The 23,970-nt window shown below is 29.6% G+C and overlaps 1 protein-coding gene and 1 long non-coding RNA gene across 10 annotated transcripts in view; both read right to left on the reverse strand.

Moving 5' to 3' along the window:
• Positions 1-23,970, reverse strand: part of LOC145292010 (tyrosine-protein phosphatase non-receptor type 4-like) — a 973,203-nt gene that overhangs the window by 270,048 nt on the left and 679,185 nt on the right. The gene's annotated exons all lie outside the window — the stretch shown is intronic.
• Positions 18,677-20,218, reverse strand: LOC145292013 (uncharacterized). The gene is made up of 2 exons (XR_013869535.1): positions 19,974-20,218; positions 18,677-19,926 (listed from the first exon to the last, which is right to left on the reverse strand). It is a non-coding gene; the product is annotated as an uncharacterized LOC145292013 (long non-coding RNA).

Here is a 23,970-nt window from a genome sequence, read left to right on the forward strand (position 1 = left end):
TAATAAACTAGTTATGACCAAAATTTCATTCCATTCGGACAAAACACTAAGAAACAGGGCCTAATTAGAGTTGGGGCCCCGTTTTTTTTTTTTTTTTTAGGTCACCCTGTATAAGTGATCTACAATATAAATCTCACCTGTCTGTTTAAATGTATGTATTTATGAATGTATCTATGCATATATGTTTGTATGTCTGCCTAAAACTTTTGACAAACACAACAAATTTTCACAAAATCAGTATCATTTTGAAGCTCGACCCTTCAGATGACAAATATCAAAAAATTGGCCAAAAACATTAATTCCTTCACCCTCAACTGGGCACTTTTGTACAGGGAGGGTCGATTTTTTGCTAACATTTTTTGCAAGTCATTTGACTGTCGCATTCACGATGTCGCTTAAAAGGCGTTATTTTGATCACCAGTGATGTCACAACCATGGTAGGCACATCGGAAAGACAGTTTTGTTTTGTTTTGCCTCTTTTTTCTCTGATGTGTGACGTGTTCGAGCCTGCTTACCATTTCTAGTTTTCTTTTTTCTGCACTTGCATTTTTCTTCTTTTTTTTTTTTTTTTGCTCAACCAACACCCTTAACTTTCTTTTCTGCCTTCATGTTATGGGTTCAAGCCTGCCTGCCTACTACAACTTTTTTTTCTTTGCTCAACACACACCTCCAAACACCTGGGCAACATCCCACTAGTATAATATAAGAGTGATAAATGAAAAAAATTTCACATTTATTCATTTAGAAAAGACAAATTTCTAGATTTGTTATTTTTGTTAAAATATGAAAAAAATTCTTAAACCTATAAGAAATCTTTTAAAATTTTTTTTGTATTTTAGTTTAGAAATTGGAAAACTTGACATCTCTCAGGCTTTTGATTTCTGTAAATTTTGGTAAAGTAAGGAGGAAAAATAAGAAATAATAAAAATAGTTACAAAATCGTTTAATATTGTAATGTAAACTCACAATGTGAATGTTTTCAAGAAATCAGAGAGAAAAAAATATGTAAAAGTTGAGGTTCAAATTCAAACTAGTAAACTCAACACTGTCAAGTTTAGAGATATTCATTTGATTTAACCACAAAATTAAATCACTGTCAATTACCTGATTTTTCTTCCTCCTTTTTTTCTAAGAAAGAGAGAATATAATTGAAAAGTGGAGGGAAGCCACTAGATATTCACAAATTGTGATTTTATTTTATATATATAATATTTATGGATAAATTTGCTTTAATTTAAGCAATTAGTGGGAGATACATTATACACCCATATCTGTTACTAAAGCATAGTTATTAGTTGTACAAACACTTTGAGCAAGAAAAATTTCACCATTTTAAGAAGTAAATGTGAAAACAAGATATATTTGCTTAAATGTAACTATGATAAAGAGAAAATACAATTCTAAGAAATAAAGAATATTTAGTCTAAACATGTGATTTGATTGGTAATGTGATAGCAGAAATTGAGCTAGTTATAGGAACAGTGGTCTTTTTTATTACAAAAGTAAACTAATTTTAGTTTTACTAGTTATTTAAGAAAATGTCTCCATATTACCAGTCACCTACATTGGAAAAAGTAATTTTAAAATAAATTGTAGCAAAATGTTTTATTGCAAATAACATGGTACAGCAATAGCAAATGAAAATTAGATAGTCAGAATCAAAATTTGATTTTCTAGCTTAAATGCTATATATGTCCAATGTTTTAAATTTGGCTTAATTACTTATTACATCTTAATTACTTATATTTAATGAGATTAAAATAAGATTTGGGTAAATACAATGTTGGAGTACAAATATTTATGTTCTCATTAGTTAAATAAAATTATACTCTCTAAGTTGAATTTAAATAAATATAAATAGTATTTTCAATTTCAGTTTCTCATTTTCTTTTGCTTTCTAAAATAAACTAGAATAATCAAAGTTAAGATAATGAAATCATTCTCAGTAGTAGGTAATAGTGATAGCATATATCATAAGTCAAACTCTGATTAGAACCGAAATCAACTAATGAAAATATACTAATGTAATCTACTATAAATTTGAAATGGTCATCCTCTAAAAGAAATGGACACAACCTTTCATTAAAAATATTTAAATATTTACATTAACTGTCAAAGGTTAAATGTCAAAAACTGTACATATGCATAGGCAAAATCAGACTTATGAAAATTTCTAATGAACATGTTTAAAATTAATCAAATTCATTAAAAGTAAAAGGTTTAACAAGAAAAGAAAAAAATATTACATAAGCCAAAAATTAAAAAACAAACTTGATTGCAACATAATTTTTTTTTTTTTTTTTAGAAATCTCTTCAAAATTTACTATCAGTTCCAAATTGATTTTATTCGATTAATAGTTAGTAAACCAAAGTCTTAATGAACTGGATTTGAGAAATATTGAAAGAATTTTGCAGAAATATAGAGGAAGAGTTTCAAAATCCTGTTTCAAGTACAAGTAAAACTTCTAAAACAGAACATGATAAATCTAATTCAAAGGATTTCATTGAAATTCAAATTTATTGCTTAATATTATTCCATATGATTCAAAATAAAAGATTTTTAAAATTAAAAATCGAAATGCTTGTAAAATCAAAACTGAGTTCTGAAAAAGTATATTTTTCTTTAATTAAACTGATAAATTTATTTACTGATACATGTGAATTTTCTGCACTGAGGGAAACTGTTTTAAAATTGTATAGTAAAATTACAAGTGAATTTTTCACTCATCAGATATTCATTTTCACTCATCAGATATTTGATTGAGAAAAATGCTAAATCACTACAAGAAATATTTTCCAAGTTTTATGATTTTTTCTTCATGATTTTTGAGATGTTTGAACCTTTGAGAACTATGTTAGATAATATTTTTTATTGATGTCTCAGAATTTATCTTTACAAAAATGTAAAAATATTTGAAGAAAAAATAATTTTTATAATAACTTATACAAGTTGTATAAATTATTGTAAAATTATTAAAACAAATTAATAATAAATTAATAATAAACAAATAAATGTTCATTAATGAATGTGTCACACATGTGACACATTCATTAATGAACATGTGCTGAAAATTTAATGAAAATTGTATAATACGCTGATTTTTCTTTTTCTTTTAATAAATGGTAGATATAAGTATTGTTTACAGGTATGATACTACAATTACCTATAAATACAAGAACCAGTGCATTTAAATTTGAAAGGAATTAAAAAGCATTTAAACTGTTTCTGGTTTTAAAATTCTTAGAAAATCCTTATGTATTAAAAAAGAGTGAAAGTATTGAAAGCTTTTTAGAAAAAAATTGTATAAATAGAGATTAAAACATTATCTTAAAAATATAGTTTTATAACAATTTGGTTCAATTAATAATTTAATGACCAAACGATAGTGTAATTAAATTTAACTTACAAAATCCTATTAAGAACAACAAAAAAATTAAGAAAATGGGATCATTAAAAAAGAAAAGCAAAACAAAATCAATATCGAATAGATAATACAGCTGATAATACACCTGAATATTTTTACAGGCATTTTATTGAAAGAGTACACTGGATTTTGTAAAAATAAAGTAAACCGTTACTAAGGATAAACTAAGTAAGAACTGAAAGTAGTTCTGTCATTTTTAAGAACTTTTGAAAATAGCACCAATAATATATGCTAAGTTGCATTAAGCGAAAGTCAAAAAAATGCATGAATTATATTTCGAATAGGTGTGAGTGTTGAATTCTACATATCTGTAGTTTTGGATTTTCTCTATAGTGTTGTCATTTTTAAAAAAATATTCATAAGACTATAATTAGAAAAAAGTAACCAATGAAAATTGTACAAGAAAGGAAGATGTTAAAAAATAGAGATAAAACTGAAGACAGACTTTTACGATTAAAGACAGAAAATGTCAAAATCAAAAAACTAATATTTGATAAAATGTTTTTATGGCAAAAGATAGAATTTTTTTTAAGAAACTGGCTTAAGATGAAGTTTCCACATGATCAAACGTAATTTTGCTAAAAATACATTGTCAAGATTCTTTAAAAAAGATGTATTGGTGCAATTGAATGATTTTATTTTTCATAAATCTGCCAAGTTTATGTTTTTCACATATGCACATTTGCTGCTCTCATCAACCATAGTTATTACTTTAGAGAATACCCGTCAGCTGTCATCTGTATATCTTGGGCATTATTGATTTTATATCTGCTTTATGTCACTATGTCATAACATTTATTAGATCATTTTAACAATGGTAAATTTGTATTATTTGTTATAATAGTTCATACAATGTAACCTTCTTCAGCTGCATCTTTTCGAATTCAAGAACCTATTAATATGAAAATAAACACATGAAAAAGATCAGAGGTTACACTGGCTGAAACGTAAAAATAACAAAACCAAGATAAGAACAGTACTCGAAATAATCCAAATTGTCAATTTTCATCTAAATATATCTGAAATATTTATGGTAGATACTGATTCTTCAATAAATGTATTGTCTTATTCCAGCATTTCTTATGCATTATCTGGTGAATAGAATCAGGTTGCTCACAACATATTTTGCTTCTAAACAAAGGAAAACGTTGTGATAACAAAAAAAATCTCCAAAACTAGATAACCATAAGAATATTTTCTTTTTTTATTATAAACTAGCGGATAACTAGTTGTTGTCAGACCATTTGTTGGAACTTTTATTTCAATTTAATTATCATGGTATTGTTAGGCCATCAAATTATTAATTATCTTTATAAAACTATTGACTGTTCCAAAATATTTAAAATTTTAATGCATGAGGATTTGCTAAGAATTTTAAAGACAGAAATAACATTCTATTTGACAGTTTAAATGCTTCTAAACATATTTAAAATATTCGATTGGTCAGATAATTATTAACTCTATTTTTTTTTTTTTTTAACTATTAACAAAAAATTCAAATGATTGAAAATATGGAATGTACGCTGGTGGATTTAATTTCATAATTAACGAATAGGATTTTAAAAAGATATTTTGTTTTTTTTTTAATATTTTTACATTCTTTATTTCAATAAGCAATGTATAAAATCGTGCATAAATTACTTAAAGGCAGCAACACAGGTATACAGAATATGGTTAAACAATTTATTAATATTTATGTGTGTTATTACAGGAAACTATGTTGAACTAAAAATGTATTTTGAATATACTTTTTCTTAGATAACTTATATATTGATACTGTTATTAGTACATTTGTAGCTAAAACATTTGGTACATATGTAATGATAATATTAATATCATTTGTTAACATCTATGCAGATGACACAAACATCTATGGCAACAATTCAAAGAGTATTGATGATCAAGATCCTTTTCACTCTCTTGCTCTCACTTCCTACTTGGAAATGTGGTGCAATAGAGGAAAAAGTGATTAGATTTTAATTTCTCCCGTTGAAATGAATGGCTCTCCTTGAGGGAGAACTCTTTGATAAACTCCTAGGACTAACTGACTTCAGAATTACATCAAATCTGTTGCTGAGGTTGCTGGTAAAATGGATACTGCTCTAGAAAGTATCTCACTCCTGACACAATCTTCTACCTGATATGCCCTACTCTAACTTCTCTCTCTTGTATCATTATGTTCATACTTGAGCTCCAATTCCAGTTTCCCTCCACAGTAAAACATTAAAAAGAACTTTTCTAGGTACAACCATCTTTCTCCCTTTCTTCCCAAAACCAAAAAGAACTTCCATGAACAAAGTTCCTTCCCTAGAACATCTCATCTGCGAAATCAGATATCACGATTCTTCTTCCCAACGAACTACAGCATGGGCATCTTCAAGTCTAATGTGAAAAAATACTTGTTGAGATGTCTTCTGGGATAATCAAATTCTACCATTCCACTTAATGTTCTTATAGTGGCATTCATTGTCCAACAACATTGTTAGCACTTATTTTTATGTGGCCAGACTATAAATAAAATAAAAAGACCTAGACTGTAAACTCGTGCTAATGGAAAGATCTAACTATGAAGGATACATCTTTTCGAAATATTAACCTATAACACAGACACTAAAAGTGGGAACTAATATGATGGAACTTTTTAAAAATATATTAATAACATCAAACAGGTGTTGATATGTGAAAAAGAGTTACATTTAGTAGGATCATCGAACAATAATAATATGTATTCGTATGTTTATAGGTCAGATCACTACTGAACGTTGTGCAAATGAGAGAACATGAGTTATTAAACACAACAGTCTCATAATCTGCAAACAAAGTGGTACATTTTCTCTTCATTCACACTCCAACATAAATTCTGCTAAACCAATATTTGAGAAGAAATGAGTGGTAATAAATTGACAATTTATTAATTTTTCAATTCAAGTGAAAATTATTCTTATAAATTACTTTTACAAGTTCTTTTTATTAATAATGGGTCAGCATAATGTGATAAATTGTTGTTATAAATGATCATTACCATAAAGCTAATTTGGAGGTAAGTATAAATAGTTCACATAATTAAATTTTATTGTGACCAAAAAAAAAAAAAAAAATTTTTTAAATGCCTGGTTTGTTTAGAAAATTTTACTAAACAGGTACAGTACAGTGGCAACAGTGCTGATTTTTCATAGTGTTGTAACTACGTGCCTAAATTTGTCTTATATTTTAAGAGCATAGCATTTCCATTCATACCGCTAGTTAATAAATTTAACTAAAATAGATTTACACTAAAAGGCCAAACAAAAAATAATAGCAGAAATAAAACTCAAAAACATGCTTGCGAAAAGCAGAAAAAAAAAAAAAAATAAGGGGTTTTAAACCCCTTATTTTTTTATTGTACACATAGATTCGAAAAAGTTGTCAAAAAACAAATGTTATCAAAGGCAAGATAAGTTACTTTTCAAAATGGCGGCCGACTCTCTCTTAAACACGGTAAGTTCGAGAAAAGGTGTTATAAATAATAAACTAGAAAAAATACTATTAAAACAACACCGAATATATGTCAACCTATGTCACGGTAATATATATTGAGCGAATTTCTAACAGTATTTTATCAAGTTTATTATTTATAACACCTTTTCCCAAACTTACCGTGTTTAAGAGAGAGTCGGCCGCCATTTTGAATTTTCCAATACATCGGTAAACACTGCATGTTTTTCGAGCTGAATAAACATGTTACGTTGAATAAAAACACGAAAATTATATCCAGTTTGGTAGAAAAGTAACTTCTCTTGCCTTTGATAACATTTATTTGTTATATATTTGTTTTTTGACAACTTTTTCGAATCTATGTGTACAGTAATACAAACCCCAAATAAGACTACTGGGAGAAAGAAAAAAGATGTCCGATATACATAAATCAAGAAGGGAAATAACTTCAAGTTTTAAGATTAAAGAACAGGTAAATTGTGTCTCTTGTTGATTTATTTATATCGGCCATCTTTTTTCTCTCAGTTAATTTTTTTTCACGCTTCACAAAAAACAAAACAAAAACAAAGTACTTGTACAGTTTAATCAAGACATTAAAAAGTGTAAATATCGAAAAAAAAGATATTGTATGTATCCATTATGGAACGAAGTACTCCGCAAAAAAAAAAAATCACTTAATTTCATCAAGTAGTTTTTTTTCTTTTTTACAGCGAAAAAACAATTTGTTATGATACCGAGCAAAAGGTTCAATTTTTAGGAAGAAAAGCTAATAATAAAGATGGGGAGGGAGTATCGGCGCTTTAATTAGAGTTATCTCCCCGTGGCATGTTAAAAATTTCCATAATGGCTGACTTAACCGCGCTCTGATTTTTTGTAACCGTGTTTTTCCGCTGTAAAAAAAAAAACAAAAAACAAAACAAAACAAAAAAAAAACTACTCAATCAAATTAAATGAATTTTTTCCGGATATCTTCATTCCAAAACGAATACGTACTTTTTTTTTTTCGATATTTTTTTTTCTTTTTTTTTTTTAATGTCTTGATTAAACTGTACAAGTACCAAATATAAATGTGCAAATCTATTTTAATGTAAATAATTGATTCTATCATTATGGATACGACACTAAACAAGTGCATTTTTTGTAACATTTCGTAAATCATGTGAATTGAATTAATAGAATAATTTAAATAACAAATGAACAAGAAATGCTGTAAACAGGAGTACTGATTGTAGTTTTAGATAAGAAAGGCCAAGCATGATCACCTCAAATGAATGTTAGAAATGGATGAAACCTATCAATCATCTGGCTATGAGATCTTATCAAATGTATTAAAAGAATCAGGTATCAAAAGAATGTTGGGGCACACAGATTATCAGTATAAAAATGGATCAAAACAATGTTTGACAAGAGAGATTTCATAACGGCGAAAAAAACGAAAGGATTACTAAGGAACATTTAATCAATTGGGATAACAATAACAGAAATATTCACAGTTTTAAGGTTTTTTTTTTTTTAAATTAATACAATTTTGAGAAATAAATGATCCAGAAAAGTACAGAGTAGAATTTGGAAGTAGATAATAAAATTGTTATTTGAGCAAGAAAACTGGAACCTACATGAAGACCAATTTGTTAGCAAGGAAACGGTGATGATGCTGGTGGCGGTTGTACTAATCTGCAGCCACCAAAGAAACTATTCTTAACAATTCAGTTTAAACATGAATAAAAAATATTAATTTGTTTTCTTTTCCATTTCCGCAAAAAAAAAAAAAATTGGAATGCTCCATATAATCTGAAAATTTGTTATCAAGTTGCATCCTTTTAACTAAGGACATCGCAATAATTATTTTAAAAACTTTTATGATAGTCAAAGGACTCATTACTTACTAAAAAGTACCATAGACATAGACTAAATAGACGCATTTTAGTCATAATTCATCGACTGATTATTGTAATAAATCTGAAAATATTAATGAATGCACAGAAAAGCACACATAAGCGCACGTGTGCGCGCGCGTGTGCGTGTATGTACCATTACACTCAACAGCTGAGGTGTAGAGGCCACAATTGAAAATGAAATGTTACAATTCTGCAATCTCGTAGAATCTCATAAAAAAGTGAATAATAATAATAATAATAATAATAATAATAATAATAATAATAATAATAATAATAATAATAACAACTACTACTACTACTAAACAAACTAAAAATTCCACCAGCTAAAAACTTCAGAATGAATAATCACAAGAAAAAAGAATGAGAGTAATTTGGTAAGAGTTTATGAAAGCAACCCAACTTTGCTAATGGATAAAAGTTAACTAAGTTATAAAAATATAAATAGATGGGAAGAGGATTCGTCTGTTAATTGGTACAATGGTGGTACTGGTACATACACACTCATCTTATGGATGAGCAGACACATGACGCATCTTTTATGGGTAGTGAAAAAATAAGACAAAATTCCCAATACATTTATAGTTAATAGTATTATAACACGTAATTGAGTTAAATTTATGAGAATATCAAATGATATCTAAAAAAATAGTTACCTACCAAACTACTTATGAGTAAGGTTAAACATTAAAACCACATTAAACATAAAATAAAACTAAAAATGTGAAATAAAATTATAGAAAACAAAAATAAGTATACTTCCATGAATAATGATAAGACAGTTTCTCAAATGCTTTAATTTGCGAAATAAATTCTGAAAGACACAACCCACCCCTTCCCATATTTTGGAATATTCCTTCAACCATTTTGAGAGCAGAGGCTAAAAACTAAAAAGTAACTAAGTTAGACAACAATAACATCAACAAAAGATGAAATACTCACAAAGAAACAAGAGGGAGAGGAAATTTAAAAAAAAAAAAAAAAAAAAAACAATGTTTAGTAAACAAATAGTCAACACAACTTTTGTAAAACATTGGTAATTTAAAACAGCAGTACAAGAGAAAGAGAAGCGAAAACTGTAAAGTTACGCCAAACTAAATTTTTTTAAAAAGTTGATGTTTAGATTAGTGTTTTTGTAAAATTATTTCAATCTCTTTACGATATATATTACAATCGTAAAAAGATAAAAATAAAAACGGTTTTTAATTTTTGGGGAGGGGGGAGGGTTAGAAACTCGCCTTTGATTCTTTCACCTGTACAACACCGAACGCCAGTGTCGTGCCGATTCTACAGCGTTTGACAAGCAGCTTCGCAGTAGTAAAGTCCATGTGAGATCGATTGTTAATGCCTCGATCAGAAACATTGGAATCGGCTGCTAGATCCATGCACGCTGCTGTCATATTGATGGATTAAACATTTGGTCTGTCATGTGTCATCGTAACAACTTAAATAGAAGCCAAACGCGAAAACTGTAAGTTAGTGCCATTCGTGTTACTAGTGGTGGTGGTGGTGGTAGTAGTAGTAGTGCCAATTGCAAGATTAAGAGTAGTAATTGTAGTAGAAATGTCGGTGGCGTTGTTAAAAGTATCGTGTGCCGGAATTAGTGTGGTAAGGAACTAATAGAACCAGATGCTCCTTCTTATTCTGGTGGTGGTGACTCCGGCAAACGATGGGTGCGTGGGTGGTGGCGATAGCAGTACAGGGGAGGGGCTTCCTACTCCTAAGAAAATATCCCCATAACTGTAAGGTTGGCTGTCTGCTCCGTTCACTTACTAACCAATATGCCAACCCAAAACGCTAACCCATTAGTCGTCGAAGGCGGTAGTGGTGGTGGAGCAAGCACAGCACAACTTTCTAGTCAGCAACACAAAATTGTATGGCATGATGCATTTTATGAAGACTCGCATACGCATTTTTTTCTGACTGGTGCGACGTTAAAACTATTATCAAGTTAAAAAGTGCCCTAATTATCGAGTGAACCCAACCTCAACAAACATAAACACAGAGAGCCACAATAGTTTAACGCATGTGGCAAATGTTTCATTAAATGACAAACGGTTCGCAAAACCAACTAGTTTCGGCGCATATATATATATATATATATATATATATATATATATATATATATATATGTATACTACACTACACACACACACACACACACACACACACACACACACACACGGTGAAACGAGTTGGTTTTTAATTTAAAAAAGAAAAGGAAACGATCTGATATCTACTAGTTCCCTGGTGTCTCGAAAAAGTTAATAAAAAAAACTATCTGGTGTATTAAAAAGAAGAAGAAAAGCTCTCGTGCAAAAATACAAGCTTATTCAAAAATAAAATTTTAAAAAACTACTTTGCTTCACTTTGGTTTTATATCAAATTGTTATAAATGAAAAAAATTTAATTCCAGAACCCGATCGCTGGAGTCATTTTTCTTTTTAAGGTGTCACTCCTGCTGAAATAACCAGAATTAGTAATAAACTACTTCTTTTTCACACACACACACACCTTAGTTTATTTCGTCTAATTCGGTAAAAGGTAGAACTATCATAAGTTGCCCCGCCCCCCAACCCACTGCGCAGGTATGTGGCGACGGGGGCCAAGAAAGCGATCCCCTCCCCTCTCGCCACTAAATACATAGACACAGTGAGTGGCTGGTTGTCTGTTATCTGTTACAAATATAGTTACAATAGTTGCATTCATAAGAGTCAGAAAAATTAGGAAACAACTATCTCACGATTACATTTTTTACTCGGTTGACGCTGTTTTTTGTTTGAAATGTTTCAAAGGCTCAATTTAACGAGATCTTAATGAGTTTTTTATTTTTGAATTTTCAAATATAAATTCGTCGATGTTGTACCCACGTGTATTCCTTTCGATGTATAGAAATATGTATGAACAAAATATCAATACGAAAAATATCTTTTCTGTATTTATTTCCTGCGTCGATGTGTAATACAAAAAGTCTTTCGAAAAAAAAAAACGAAAATGTTTCTTGCAAAAGCACATAATTTCGACCGATCCTTCGGTCTTCTTCACCTTAAGAAACGTAAATATTGCAAGAAATAAACTTTTGTTAAAATAATATATTTTCACTTTTTTCAAAATTGGTCGTTACGTTACAGTAACGACTCGTTACTAGATGAGGTAAATTTTTAGATTAGGTCCACAATGTTCTTCTAAATGACGACTTTTATAGGTTTTCGACTATGCTGAATACGGAAATCGCATTGAAATTTTGCAGAAATATGTAGTTAGCGAGATATAAAAAGTTGTATTATGCATTGTATTCTTTGGCGGCCATCTTTTTTTAGCGCGCATGCCCGCCATAAACAAATCTACGCGCGTAACAAACACAGATGGCCGCCAAAGAATACAATGCATAATACAACTTTATATATCTCGATAACTACTTATTTCTGCATAATTTCAATGCGATTTTCGTATTCAGCATAGTCGAAAACCTATAAAAGTCGTAATTAAAAAAAAAAAAAATACCCTAGATGATTCTCAAACTGAATGAAATACATATCTTCGTACAGTGAGTAGTGTCCTTCCTTCGGTATTTCATTTGAAAATATGGTACTTGTTCAGTTTGATCAAAACACTAAAAAATGAAAATATCGAAAAAAAAAAAAAAAAGTTTAAATTGTATGTATCCGTTATTCTCCGAGAAAAAAAAAAAAAAAAAAAAAAAAAAAAAAAATTTCGGTACTGGTCGCGATTAGAGTTCCCTGTCGAACACTCGAACACCCTAAAAAAACACTGACTTCTCCCTTAGTTGCCATAGTAACTAAACGATCATGAATTTTTATCGACTTTGTTTTACTGTTTATGAATATTGAAATAAAAGACATTACTACACATTTATTAATAATATCTCACTTTTAATCACTTTTATCGACTTTTTTTTTAATGTTTTACTGTTTATGTGTCACTTTTATCGACTTTTTCTTTTCTTTTTTAAATAGCATTTTCTTTTTAAATGACTACGTTTTAACCTTACAATTGAATAAAAAAACATTAAAATTTAATTAAGCTTAGAAATACGATTTAAAATATAGCGCGGATTATAAGTGCAGTGCACTAGCACCCATTTTTTTTTTTTATTAATAAATGTTTAGTAATTATTTTTCTTTTAATATTCATAAACAGTAAAAACGCCGTCATTTAAAAAGAAAATGCTATTTAAAAAAGAAAAGAAAAAGTCGATAAAAGTGACACATAAACAGTAAAACAGTAAAAAAAAAAAAAAGTCGATAAAAGTGATTAAAAGTGAAATATTATTAATAAATGTGTAGTAATGTCTTTTATTTCAATATTCATAAACAGTAAAACAAAGTCGATAAAAATTCATGATCGTTTAGTTACTATGGCAACTAAGGGAGAAGTCAGTGTTTTTTTAGGGTGTTCGGCAGGGAACTCTAATCGCGACCAGTACCAAAAATTCACTTAATTTCAAGTAGTTTTTGTTTTACAGCGAAAAAACAATTTGTTATGATACCGAGCAAAAGGTTCGATTTTTAGGAAGAAAAGCTAGTATTAAAAATGGGGAGGAAGTGTCGGCGCTTTAACTGGGGTTATCTTCCCGTGGCATTTATAAACTCCAAACAAAAATCAAAAAACTAAGATGTCTGTATTCAACGTGTTGTCATAAAAAACGTGTTTTTCCGCTATAAAAAAAAAAAAGTACTCGATCAAATTTAGGCACCGCCAAAACATTGGGGGGGGGGGCAGGTAAGTACTTTTTGACGGACCGTCTTTTTAAAAATCTACCAAAAATCAGGTAATTATCCAATCAATACGAAATTTTCAGCGATTATTAAGAGAAGAATGAACTTTATAACAGTGTACTTATTTTTCATAAACGATATATATATATATATATATATATATATATATATATATATTTGCTTACCCCCCCCCCCCACACTTGTTTTGAGGGGGTTCCAAATATGCTTAAAATAATCATCTGAATCTGAACAAAACATATGGTGTTGCTGTAAGGGACAGGATTATAGATTAAAAAAAAAAAAAAAAAAAATTGTTTGCATACCTTATTTTGACGTCCGAATATCAGAACTTCGATTGTGTTTAATTATCCCGCTTTTGAGTTTTGAAGTGTGAAATTCGGTGAAGTAAAATAAGCAAAACAAAAATTTTTTTTTTTAATATTTATACGAAAAAAGCCATTTTAAAATCTTTGATAAATAAGTTAACAATTTTTTTTTTAGCGAGCCGAATAATGCATGACCATTATTAAACAGGGCATGCTTTGAAGAATCGATACAAAAAATTCACTTAATTTGATTCAAATTAAGTGAATTTTTTTTTGGGGGGGGGAGATCTTCAGTTCAGAACGGATACGTACAATATAACCTTTTTCCGATATTTTCACTTTTTAATGTCTTGATTAAACTGTACAAGTACCGAAAATATTCCAGGGTAAAATATAAATAAATCAGAGATATATATTCTAATTTAAAAAAATCTGGTCATTGAATGTTTATATAAAAGGTTTACCCTATTTATTTAAATATTTTTTAGCGGCGGCGAACTTTAAATCAAAATAAAGTATAGAAAAATATTTTTATTATACAAATATGTGGTTAATTCCAAAGATTAATTTTTGACAGTTCTAATTTAAATACAATTTCGGCCATATGACCTTGCGGCTCGTGTGTATATGGTGTTATCTAGAGATCCAATTTTCACAAACTCTACGCATTAAATTATAATGTATTAGAATGTCAAGACTGAAGGAAGCTACAATGGAAAGGTGTTTTTTTAGAGGTAGCGAACTTTAAAATAAATCACAGAAAAACATTTTTATTATACAAATATAAGGATTAATTTTTGGCATTTATGATTTAAATATAATTTCAGCCATCTGATTGAAATCATAAGTCCGAGGATTTTGATAAACGGCACTTGTGCACTAGTACGAAGATACAACCTTTTATAGTTTTCAGTTGGGAGATTTGGAGAGTCCATAGCAGGGGCAGACAAGCGTACATCAAGGGCAGAAAACTATTAGTATTTATTTGCTTTCCCACCAAAGCAAAATGTGACACAAGGTCGTTTTTAATGTGGGGTTAAACCAGCTCCCCGAAAAAAAGGCAAAAGGGGCACTGGTTGGAACCAAAAATAATAATTATCCCAGTATAGAGGGTTTCCCCTCCATTGACCGGGACAAATTACCTAAAGTGCAACATCTGCAGACAGATACTACACTTTGATCCCGGCCCGAAGGCCAAGAACAACAAGGGCAGAAAACTATTTTGTGTTACAAGTTTCTTATATTATATTTATTTTAATTCAATAAATGTCTGTAACAGAGCGCATCTGAGTGTGTGGGAAAATATCAGCAGGAGCTGTAAGATAGTTGGCTTGCGAGTATATTATTATTATTATTAGTAGTAGTAGCCGGTAAAAAAAATTGCAAATTAGGAAGTGTGCACCAGCTTGCAAGAAAAAAAAAGGTTTTTAAAAAAATGAAAAAAAGAAAAAAAAGTGAAATTTTTTTAAAAAAATGAAAAAGAAAAAAAGGATACCACATAGTGGGAAAAACAAAGTCGGCGTGAAAAAAGATGCATGTGTAAGAAATGGCTGTCTACAGCTGGCGTGTAGTGGAGTAAGTGAAAAACTTTTAAGCTGGTGTCGAGACAAGGAGGAAACAAAACAGTAATAAATGACTTATGTTAAAAAAGAAAGATAAGCTGAATCGGATCTATTTAGTTTTGTTTGATTGTTCCTTTTCGACGGTGTCAGATGGTCCGAGAGAGGTTTGAACTGTAATGAACATGGTTCAAATGTAACGGCCATGTTACATATCTAACAAAAACTTTCCACCCAAAAAATATGCATTTGAAAATTTCAGAATTTTAGATTTATTACAAAAAAAAAAAAAACAAAAAAAAAAACAAGAAAACTTTAATTTGTGTTTAAAAAACTGTATTTTGTGTTATTATAATTTCTTAAATCTATTTTTTAAAAATCAAAAAACATGCATTTATTGTTGTTAGATTTTTGATTCGGTCCTGAAATTTCATTTGCCTGCCCCTTCTATGCACTCTTCAAATGTCCTAATTAAAAAAAAAAAAAAAAAAGGAGTACCTTTGCACAAGTGCCGGAAAAAAACTTGTGGAACCCCAGTTCCAACAGTAAAAACAGCACAAGAGAAATAATCTATCTAAATAATAATATCTACGACTAAGGAACTCAGGTCGCGGCTATCTTTAATTTACCAGACTTTTACAAGCTATTTTCGAGATATTTTTTTTTAATCCCAAGTTTGGATATGTCTAACTGATGAGCCCAAATGAGGACGAAACTTGAGTCTTGGACTTCCGGTTTGTTGGTTGACATGGCTCTTGTGAGCTGCGACATTGTTTGGCTGTGGAAATAATTATACATATTAACAAAAATATGGTCTGTCTATTGTCTGATCTATCCTCTGCTTTCTTTGTTCCAGCTTGTTTGACTCGTTGGTGTAGTGCTCTCCATCAGTTCGATATTTTGATACCTCATGGTAATACAGCTTTCTATTCCAAGAAGTGCAGTCTTGCAAAACTCTCTTCCTGCTGTTTTCTTTTTACCTGTAGCCTTGTTCTTTTCAAGATTAAAATCAATAGGCATCTCCTGTCTTTGCCATAATCATCTTTCATTCTTGTTAGTCCCCTACACCAAGTGGCTTCGTGCCTTGTCTTAAATGATTTCCATAAAAATATAAATAAAAAAAAATAAAATCGCTTTTAAAATGTTATTTTTATTTTAAAAATGTCTAGTCATTATTTTTATCATTCCTTGGCTTATTGGCTAACGTCAATGTGAGGGGTAAGGTCACACAATATCTTGGTTACTCCCCACATGAGAATATTTGTAAGGCTTCCAACTAAGTGTAAATACTGTGTGGCAAATGCTAGAGGTTACAGGCAGGGCCATATCAAATACAAAACTTATCAAAGATAAAGATCCATAATGCAAGAGAAGAATTCCATTTTTAGTGCATTCATTATTTTATAGGGCTTTAAAAGTAAGTGGTCAGGATACCAGAGAATCGGCCACATTAAGCATAGCGCAGTGTTTACGTACTATTACCAGCAAACTTTAAAAGTAGATACACGATCATTTAAGGTAAGTCTATATGTATGACTAGTTTGAATGCAAGGTACTTGAGGCGTTCAAACCAGGTAGTTTACATCTGGAGAGATCTCTTGTCCCTGGGAGTGGATATAGCTATGGCTACACACTTGATTTTGTCTAGTGATTGACAAGTGCTAACCAGAGACTTAGAAGGGCATCTCCTTGTTTACAAAATGCACCCTTGCAACGATGGTGACATGAACAGATAGCATGCCTTTCTACTTGAATACTTATTTGGATAGGATGTTAATTAGAATAAGCAATGTAAATTTTATATTGTGTCAAACGTTCAAGTAGCTAGGTCAATTAGATCATAAACTAGTCATGACCCAGTTGATGTTAGGAAATAGGCCTAAACTAACTAAAACTGGGGTATTAGAAGTTGGATACCTCCTTGCTGGAGATATGAAACTTCTGGAAAAAGCTGTAACTATTTATCAATTGGGCATTAGTGGGGGGAAGTTAGTGATTAGTTTGAAAATTAAGATCAGAAGCTTCTCTATCAAATACACTCAACGTCTCACACTTGATAAGACCACGGTAAAGAAGCATTTAGAAGAGAAACTAATCTGGGCAGTGGTTGAAGGCAAGAATAATGTAAACATAAAACTAATTAAGCAGAATGTATGATGCAAGGTTAGAGAGCATTATGAGGGCCAAGTAGATAATATTAGGCTAATGAAAGTTTCCAATGAAGCTGTTAACTATGACATGGATGAGTGTAAGGAAGTTTCTAAGGTGGGCCCAGTACATTGGAAAAGTCAATCATCCAAATGGATTTGACTCTGAAGCACAAGAGTTTGGCAACTATTTGGTTGACTTTTCTCACCTCTGTGTGGTTAGAGTAGCTGGCTGCAATGAAAGGGTTATGGAGTGCAAAGCCTTGGTTGTGTTGAAACAGATCAGCTGCAACAAAGCACTGGAAGTTGATGGTATATCCTACAAACTATATTTCAGGTCATAGCACATGTTTACACCCATTCTGACGGACATGTTCAATCATTAGTTAAACAAAAATTTTATCACCAACAGTGATCACATTACTAAAGACGCAGAACAGACATGATGGGGAGGAATTAGACAATTATAGGTTTATATAATAAGTTTTGGCCAAGATCTTGTTGAAATAGTTGCAGGGTATTATTGGAGAATTAATTGAACTCTAATACAATAATGCTGTGAAGGAGAGATTGATTCCGAACAACTTGCATCTGATTTGTACAATCATAGAGGAGATAGAAAACAATAGGAAAGCCAAACTGATCAACTAAGATCAATCCAAAGTTTTTGACAGAGTCGATCATCATTTCTTTTAGAGACTGCAAATGGATCTTCATTCTATATTACTAGCTGACAGCAGTGATGCAGGTAAATGGAAAGCATATTCAATCTTTTCCTATCTCCCAGTCAATGTGTTAGAGCTGTCCACTGCATCCCTACGCTATATTCTTGCATTAGAGTCACTACTGCGCAAGGTCCCAAGGGGTTTAAGCCTAGGTGTTCATGTTTGCCAATGACATCACAGGGGCCAAAATTAACTGGCCTGTAGTTAGGTGCTTGGAACAATGATACCATCTTTTCATGGAAAGATAGCCCACTTCGAATGCTTAGCATGTGGTTTGGGCCAGTCCTTCAGAAGAGGAATTGATTGAAAGTACAGTCAAAGTACTTGGCTTTAAAGTAAGCTCTCTTTAAAGGATAGAGCATGTGCCACTTATGTCTTTCTTCTTACTAATTGGCTGTACTTTACCTGCTTACAAACTGCCTAAAGATCTTCTAGCACCTTTTGTTCTCACTTCTTTGGAATCAAAAGAGGCGTTGGGTTCGTAGACAGGTCTGTATTCAACATATATGTGAGGAACACTTGAGGATGCCCAACTTGACAGTGATAACTGTCTTTTCTGAGTGGAACACTGACAGAGAATTTTGCACAGTACTCTGTGGTCTATAGTACCTTTTCTGATATTATTCTCAACCATTATAGACCAAGTAAATGAATCATAATTCTTCAGAGAATGTTGAGCTATGCTCAAAACGCTTCCTAGTGATTTGGCATAAATCATTTTTTTATCAAGTAAAAAGAAGTAAATTTCCATGATATAATGGAAAACTCACTGTCATGAGGAGCTTCAAATTAAAATAAAAATAGAATTCTGCTAAAAAAATTGTGAATTCTCATTCTTGCTGTAAGTAACTGTTAAGGAGGTTGACTGCAAGTCTTAGGCATTCAGCATAATTGACATTGTTACTGAACACTTAACAGCTCTATCAGTGAACTTTGAGGTGTATTTTATCAGAGGAAGAACCTTGAAAAAATAATGACTTGATCAGAATCCATTTGTGATATTACAAAATAATTTATTGTTGATGGTAGCATAAAAATGGGATTCACATATGCAGCATCTTCAGGATCAAAGCAAGAGTTGAGAAAGGCTCACAATATGCTTCTTTAATTTTCATCCACATACCTATGCAAGATTGCTTTTTTTTTTAAATTTTCATCCACATACTTTTGCAAGATTGCTTTTTTTTCTTTAATTTTCATCCACATACCTATGCAAGATTGCTTTTTTTTTTTTTTTAAATTTTCATCCACATACCTATGCAAGATTGCTTTTTTGTTTCTTTAATTTTCATCCACATACCTATGCCAGATTGCTTTTTCATCCACATACCTATGCAAGATTGCTTTTTCATCCACATACCTATGCAAGATTGCTTTTTTTTTTCTTTAATTTTCATTCACCATTTTTTTGCCCCTCAACTACTACTCTTATGAACCTATCAGAAAGAAATGATTTAATAATTGAGAAGACTTTTCCAGCTATACCATAGCTAGCGATCTTATGAAGTAAACCTTTATGCCATACCCTATCAAAGGCTTTAGATATGTCAAGAGCAATTGCAAGATTGCTTTTTTTTAAGTTTTCATTCACATACTTATGCAAGATTGCTTTTTTTTTAAATTTTCATCCACATACCTATGCAAGATTGCTTTTTTTTTTTTTTTTAAATTTCATCCACATACGTATGCAAGATTGCTTTTTTTTCTTTAATTTTCATCCACATACCTATGCAAGATTTCTTTTTTTTAAATTTTCATTCACATACCTATGCAAGATTGCTTTTTTTTAAATTTTCATTCACATACTTATGCAAAATTGCTTTTTTTTAAATTTTCATCCACATACTTATGCAAGATTGCTTTTTTTTTTAATTTTCATCCACATACCTATGCAAGATTGCTTTTTTTTTAAATTTTCATTCACATACCTATGCAAGATTGCTTTTTTTTTTTAAATTTTCATTCACATACTTATGCAAGATTGCTTTTTTTTTTTTAATTTTCATTCACATACCTATGCAAGATTGCTTTTTTTTTTAAATTTTCATTCACATACCTATGCAAGATTGCTTTTTTTTTTTACATTTTCATTCACATACTTATGCAAGATTGCTTTTTTTTTTAAATTTTCATCCACATACCTATGCAAGATTGCTTTTTTTTTTTTTTTTTAAATTTTCATCCACATACCTATGCAAGATTGCTTTTTTTTTAAATTTTCATTCACATACCTATGCAAGATTGCTTTTTTTTTTTTAAATTTTCATTCACATACTTATGCAAGATTGCTTTTTTTTTTTAAATTTTCATTCACATACCTATGCAAGATTGCTTTTTTTTAAAAATTTTCATTCACATACTTATGCAAGATTGCTTTTTTTTTAAAAATTTTCATTCACATACTTATGCAAGATTGCTTTTTTTTTTTTAAATTTTCATTCACATACCTACGAAAGATTGCTTTTTTTTTAAATTTTCATTCACATACCTATGCAAGATTGCTTTTTTTTAAAATTTTCATCCACATACCTATGCAAGATTGCTTTTTTTTAAGATTTTCATTCACATGCTTATGCAAGATTGCTTTTTTTTAAATTTTCATCCACATACCTATGCAAGATTGCTTTTTTTTTAAATTTTCATTCACATACCTATGCAAGATTGCTTTTTTTTAAAAATTTTCATTCACATACTTATGCAAGATTGCTTTTTTTTTTTAAATTTTCATTCACATACTTATGCAAGATTGCTTTTTTTTTTTAAATTTTCATTCACATACCTATGCAAGATTGCTTTTTTTTTTTAAATTTTCATTCACATACCTATGCAAGATTGCTTTTTTTTTTTAAATTTTCATTCACATACTTATGCAAGATTGCTTTTTTTTAAAAATTTTCATTCACATACTTATGCAAGATTGCTTTTTTTTTTTAAATTTTCATCCACATACCTATGCAAGATAGCTTTTTTTTTTTTTAAATTTTCATTCACATACCTATGCAAGATTGCTTTTTTTTTTAAATTTTCATTCACATACTTATGCAAGATTGCTTTTTTGTTTCTTTAAATTTTCATTCACATACTTATGCAAGATTGCTTTTTTGTTTCTTTAAATTTTCATTCACATACTTATGCAAGATTGCTTTTTTTTTTTTAATTTTCATTCACATACCTATGCAAGATTGCTTTTTTTTAAGTTTTCATTCACATACTTATGCAAGATTGCTTTTTTTTTTAATTTTCATCCACATACCTATGCAAGATTGCTTTTTTTTTAAAATTTTAATCCACATACCTATGCAAGATTGCTTTTTTTTTTTTAAATTTTCATTCACATACCTATGCAAGATTGCTTTTTTTTTTTAAATTTTCATTCACATACCTATGCAAGATTCCTTTTTTTTTAAATTTTCATCCACATACCTATGCAAGATTGCTTTTTTTTTAAGATTTTCATTCACATACTTATGCAAGATTGCTTTTTTTTAAATTTTCATCCACATACCTATGCAAGATTGCTTTTTTTTAAATTTTCATCCACATACCTATGCAAGATTGCTTTTTTTTTAAATTTTCATCCACATACCTATGCAAGATTGCTTTTTTTTTAAATTTTCATCCACATACCTATGCAAGATTGCTTTTTTTTAAAGATTTTCATTCACATACTTATGCAAGATTGCTTTTTTTTTAAATTTTCATCCACATACCTATGCAAGATTGCTTTTTTTTTAAATTTTCATCCACATACCTATGCAAGATTGCTTTTTTTTAAAGATTTTCATTCACATACTTATGCAAGATTGCTTTTTTTTAAATTTTCATCCACATACTTATGCAAGATTGCTTTTTTTTTTAAATTTTCATTCACATACCTATGCAAGATTGCTTTTTGTTTTTAAAATTTTCATTCACATACCTATGCAAGATTGCTTTTTTTTAAATTTTCATTCACATACTTATGCAAGATTGCTTTTTTTTCTTTTTTTAAATTTCATCCACATACGTATGCAAGATTGCTTTTTTTAAAATTTTCATTCGCATACCTATGCAAGATTGCTTTTTTTTTTTTTTTTTAATTTCATCCACATACGTATGCAAGATTGCTTTTTTTTTCTTTAATTTTCATCCACATACCTATGCAAGATTTCTTTTTTTAAAATTTTCATTCACATACCTATGCAAGATTGCTTTTTTTTAAATTTTCATTCACATACTTATGCAAAATTGCTTTTTTTTAAATTTTCATCCACATACTTATGCAAGATTGCTTTTTTTTTTAAAATTTTCATCCACATACCTATGCAAGATTGCTTTTTTTTTTTTTAAATTTTCATCCACATACCTATGCAAGATTGCTTTTTTTTTAAATTTTCATTCGCATACCTATGCAAGATTGCTTTTTTTTTTTTAAATTTTCATTCACATACTTATGCAAGATTGCTTTTTTTTTTTAAATTTTCATTCACATACCTATGCAAGATTGCTTTTTTTTTTAAATTTTCATTCATATACCTATGCAAGATTGCTTTTTTTTTTTAAATTTTCATCCACATTCCTATGCAAGATTGCTTTTTTTTTTTTAAATTTTCATTCACATACCTATGCAAGATTGCTTTTTTTTTTTTAAATTTTCATTCACATACCTATGCAAGATTGCTTTTTTTTTTTTTAAATTTTCATTCACATACTTATGCAAGATTGCTTTTTTTTTTTAAATTTTCATTCACATACCTATGCAAGATTGTTTTTTTTTTTTTTTTAAATTTTCATTCACATACCTATGCAAGATTGCTTTTTTTTTTAAATTTTCATTCACATACCTATGCAAGATTGCTTTTTTTTAAATTTTCATTCACATACCTATGCCAGATTGCTTTTTTTTTTTTAAATTTTCATCCACATACCTATGCAAGATTGCTTTTTTTTAAATTTTCATTCACATACCTATGCAAGATTGCTTTTTTTAAAATTTTCATTCACATACCTATGCAAGATTGCTTTTTTTTTAAATTTTCATTCACATACCTATGCAAGATTGCTTTTTTTTTTTTTTAAATTTCATCGACATACCTATGCAAGATTGCTTTTTTTTCTTACATTTTCATCCACATACCTATGCAAGATTGCTTTTTTTCTTTAATTTTAATCCACATACCTATGCAAGATTGCTTTTTTTTTAAAATTTTCATTCACATACTTATGCAAGATTGCTTTTTTTTCTTTAATTTTCATCCACATACCTATGCAAGATTGCTTTTTTTTTTTTTTTAATTTTCATCCACATACCTATGCAAGATTGCTTCTTTTTTTTATTTAATTTTCATCCACATACCTATGCAAGATTGCTTCTTTTTTTTCTTTAATTTTCATTCACATACCTATGCAAGATTGCTTTTTTTTAAATTTTCATCCACATACCTATGCAAGATTGCTTTTTTTTTTGTTTTAATTTTCATCCACATACCTATGCAAGATTGCTTCTTTTTTTTAAATTTTCATCCACATACCTATGCAAGATTGCTTTTTTTTTTAAATTTTCATCCACATACCTATGCAAGATTGCTTTTTTTTTAAATTTTCATTCGCATACCTATGCAAGATTGCTTTTTTTTTTTTAAATTTTCATTCACATACCTATGCAAGATTGCTTTTTTTTAAAATTTTCATTCACATACCT

This window comes from Euprymna scolopes, chromosome 13, assembly GCF_053919585.1.
Source record: "Euprymna scolopes isolate OS-2025 chromosome 13, ASM5391958v1, whole genome shotgun sequence".
Taxonomy (NCBI): domain Eukaryota; kingdom Metazoa; phylum Mollusca; class Cephalopoda; order Sepiida; family Sepiolidae; genus Euprymna; species Euprymna scolopes.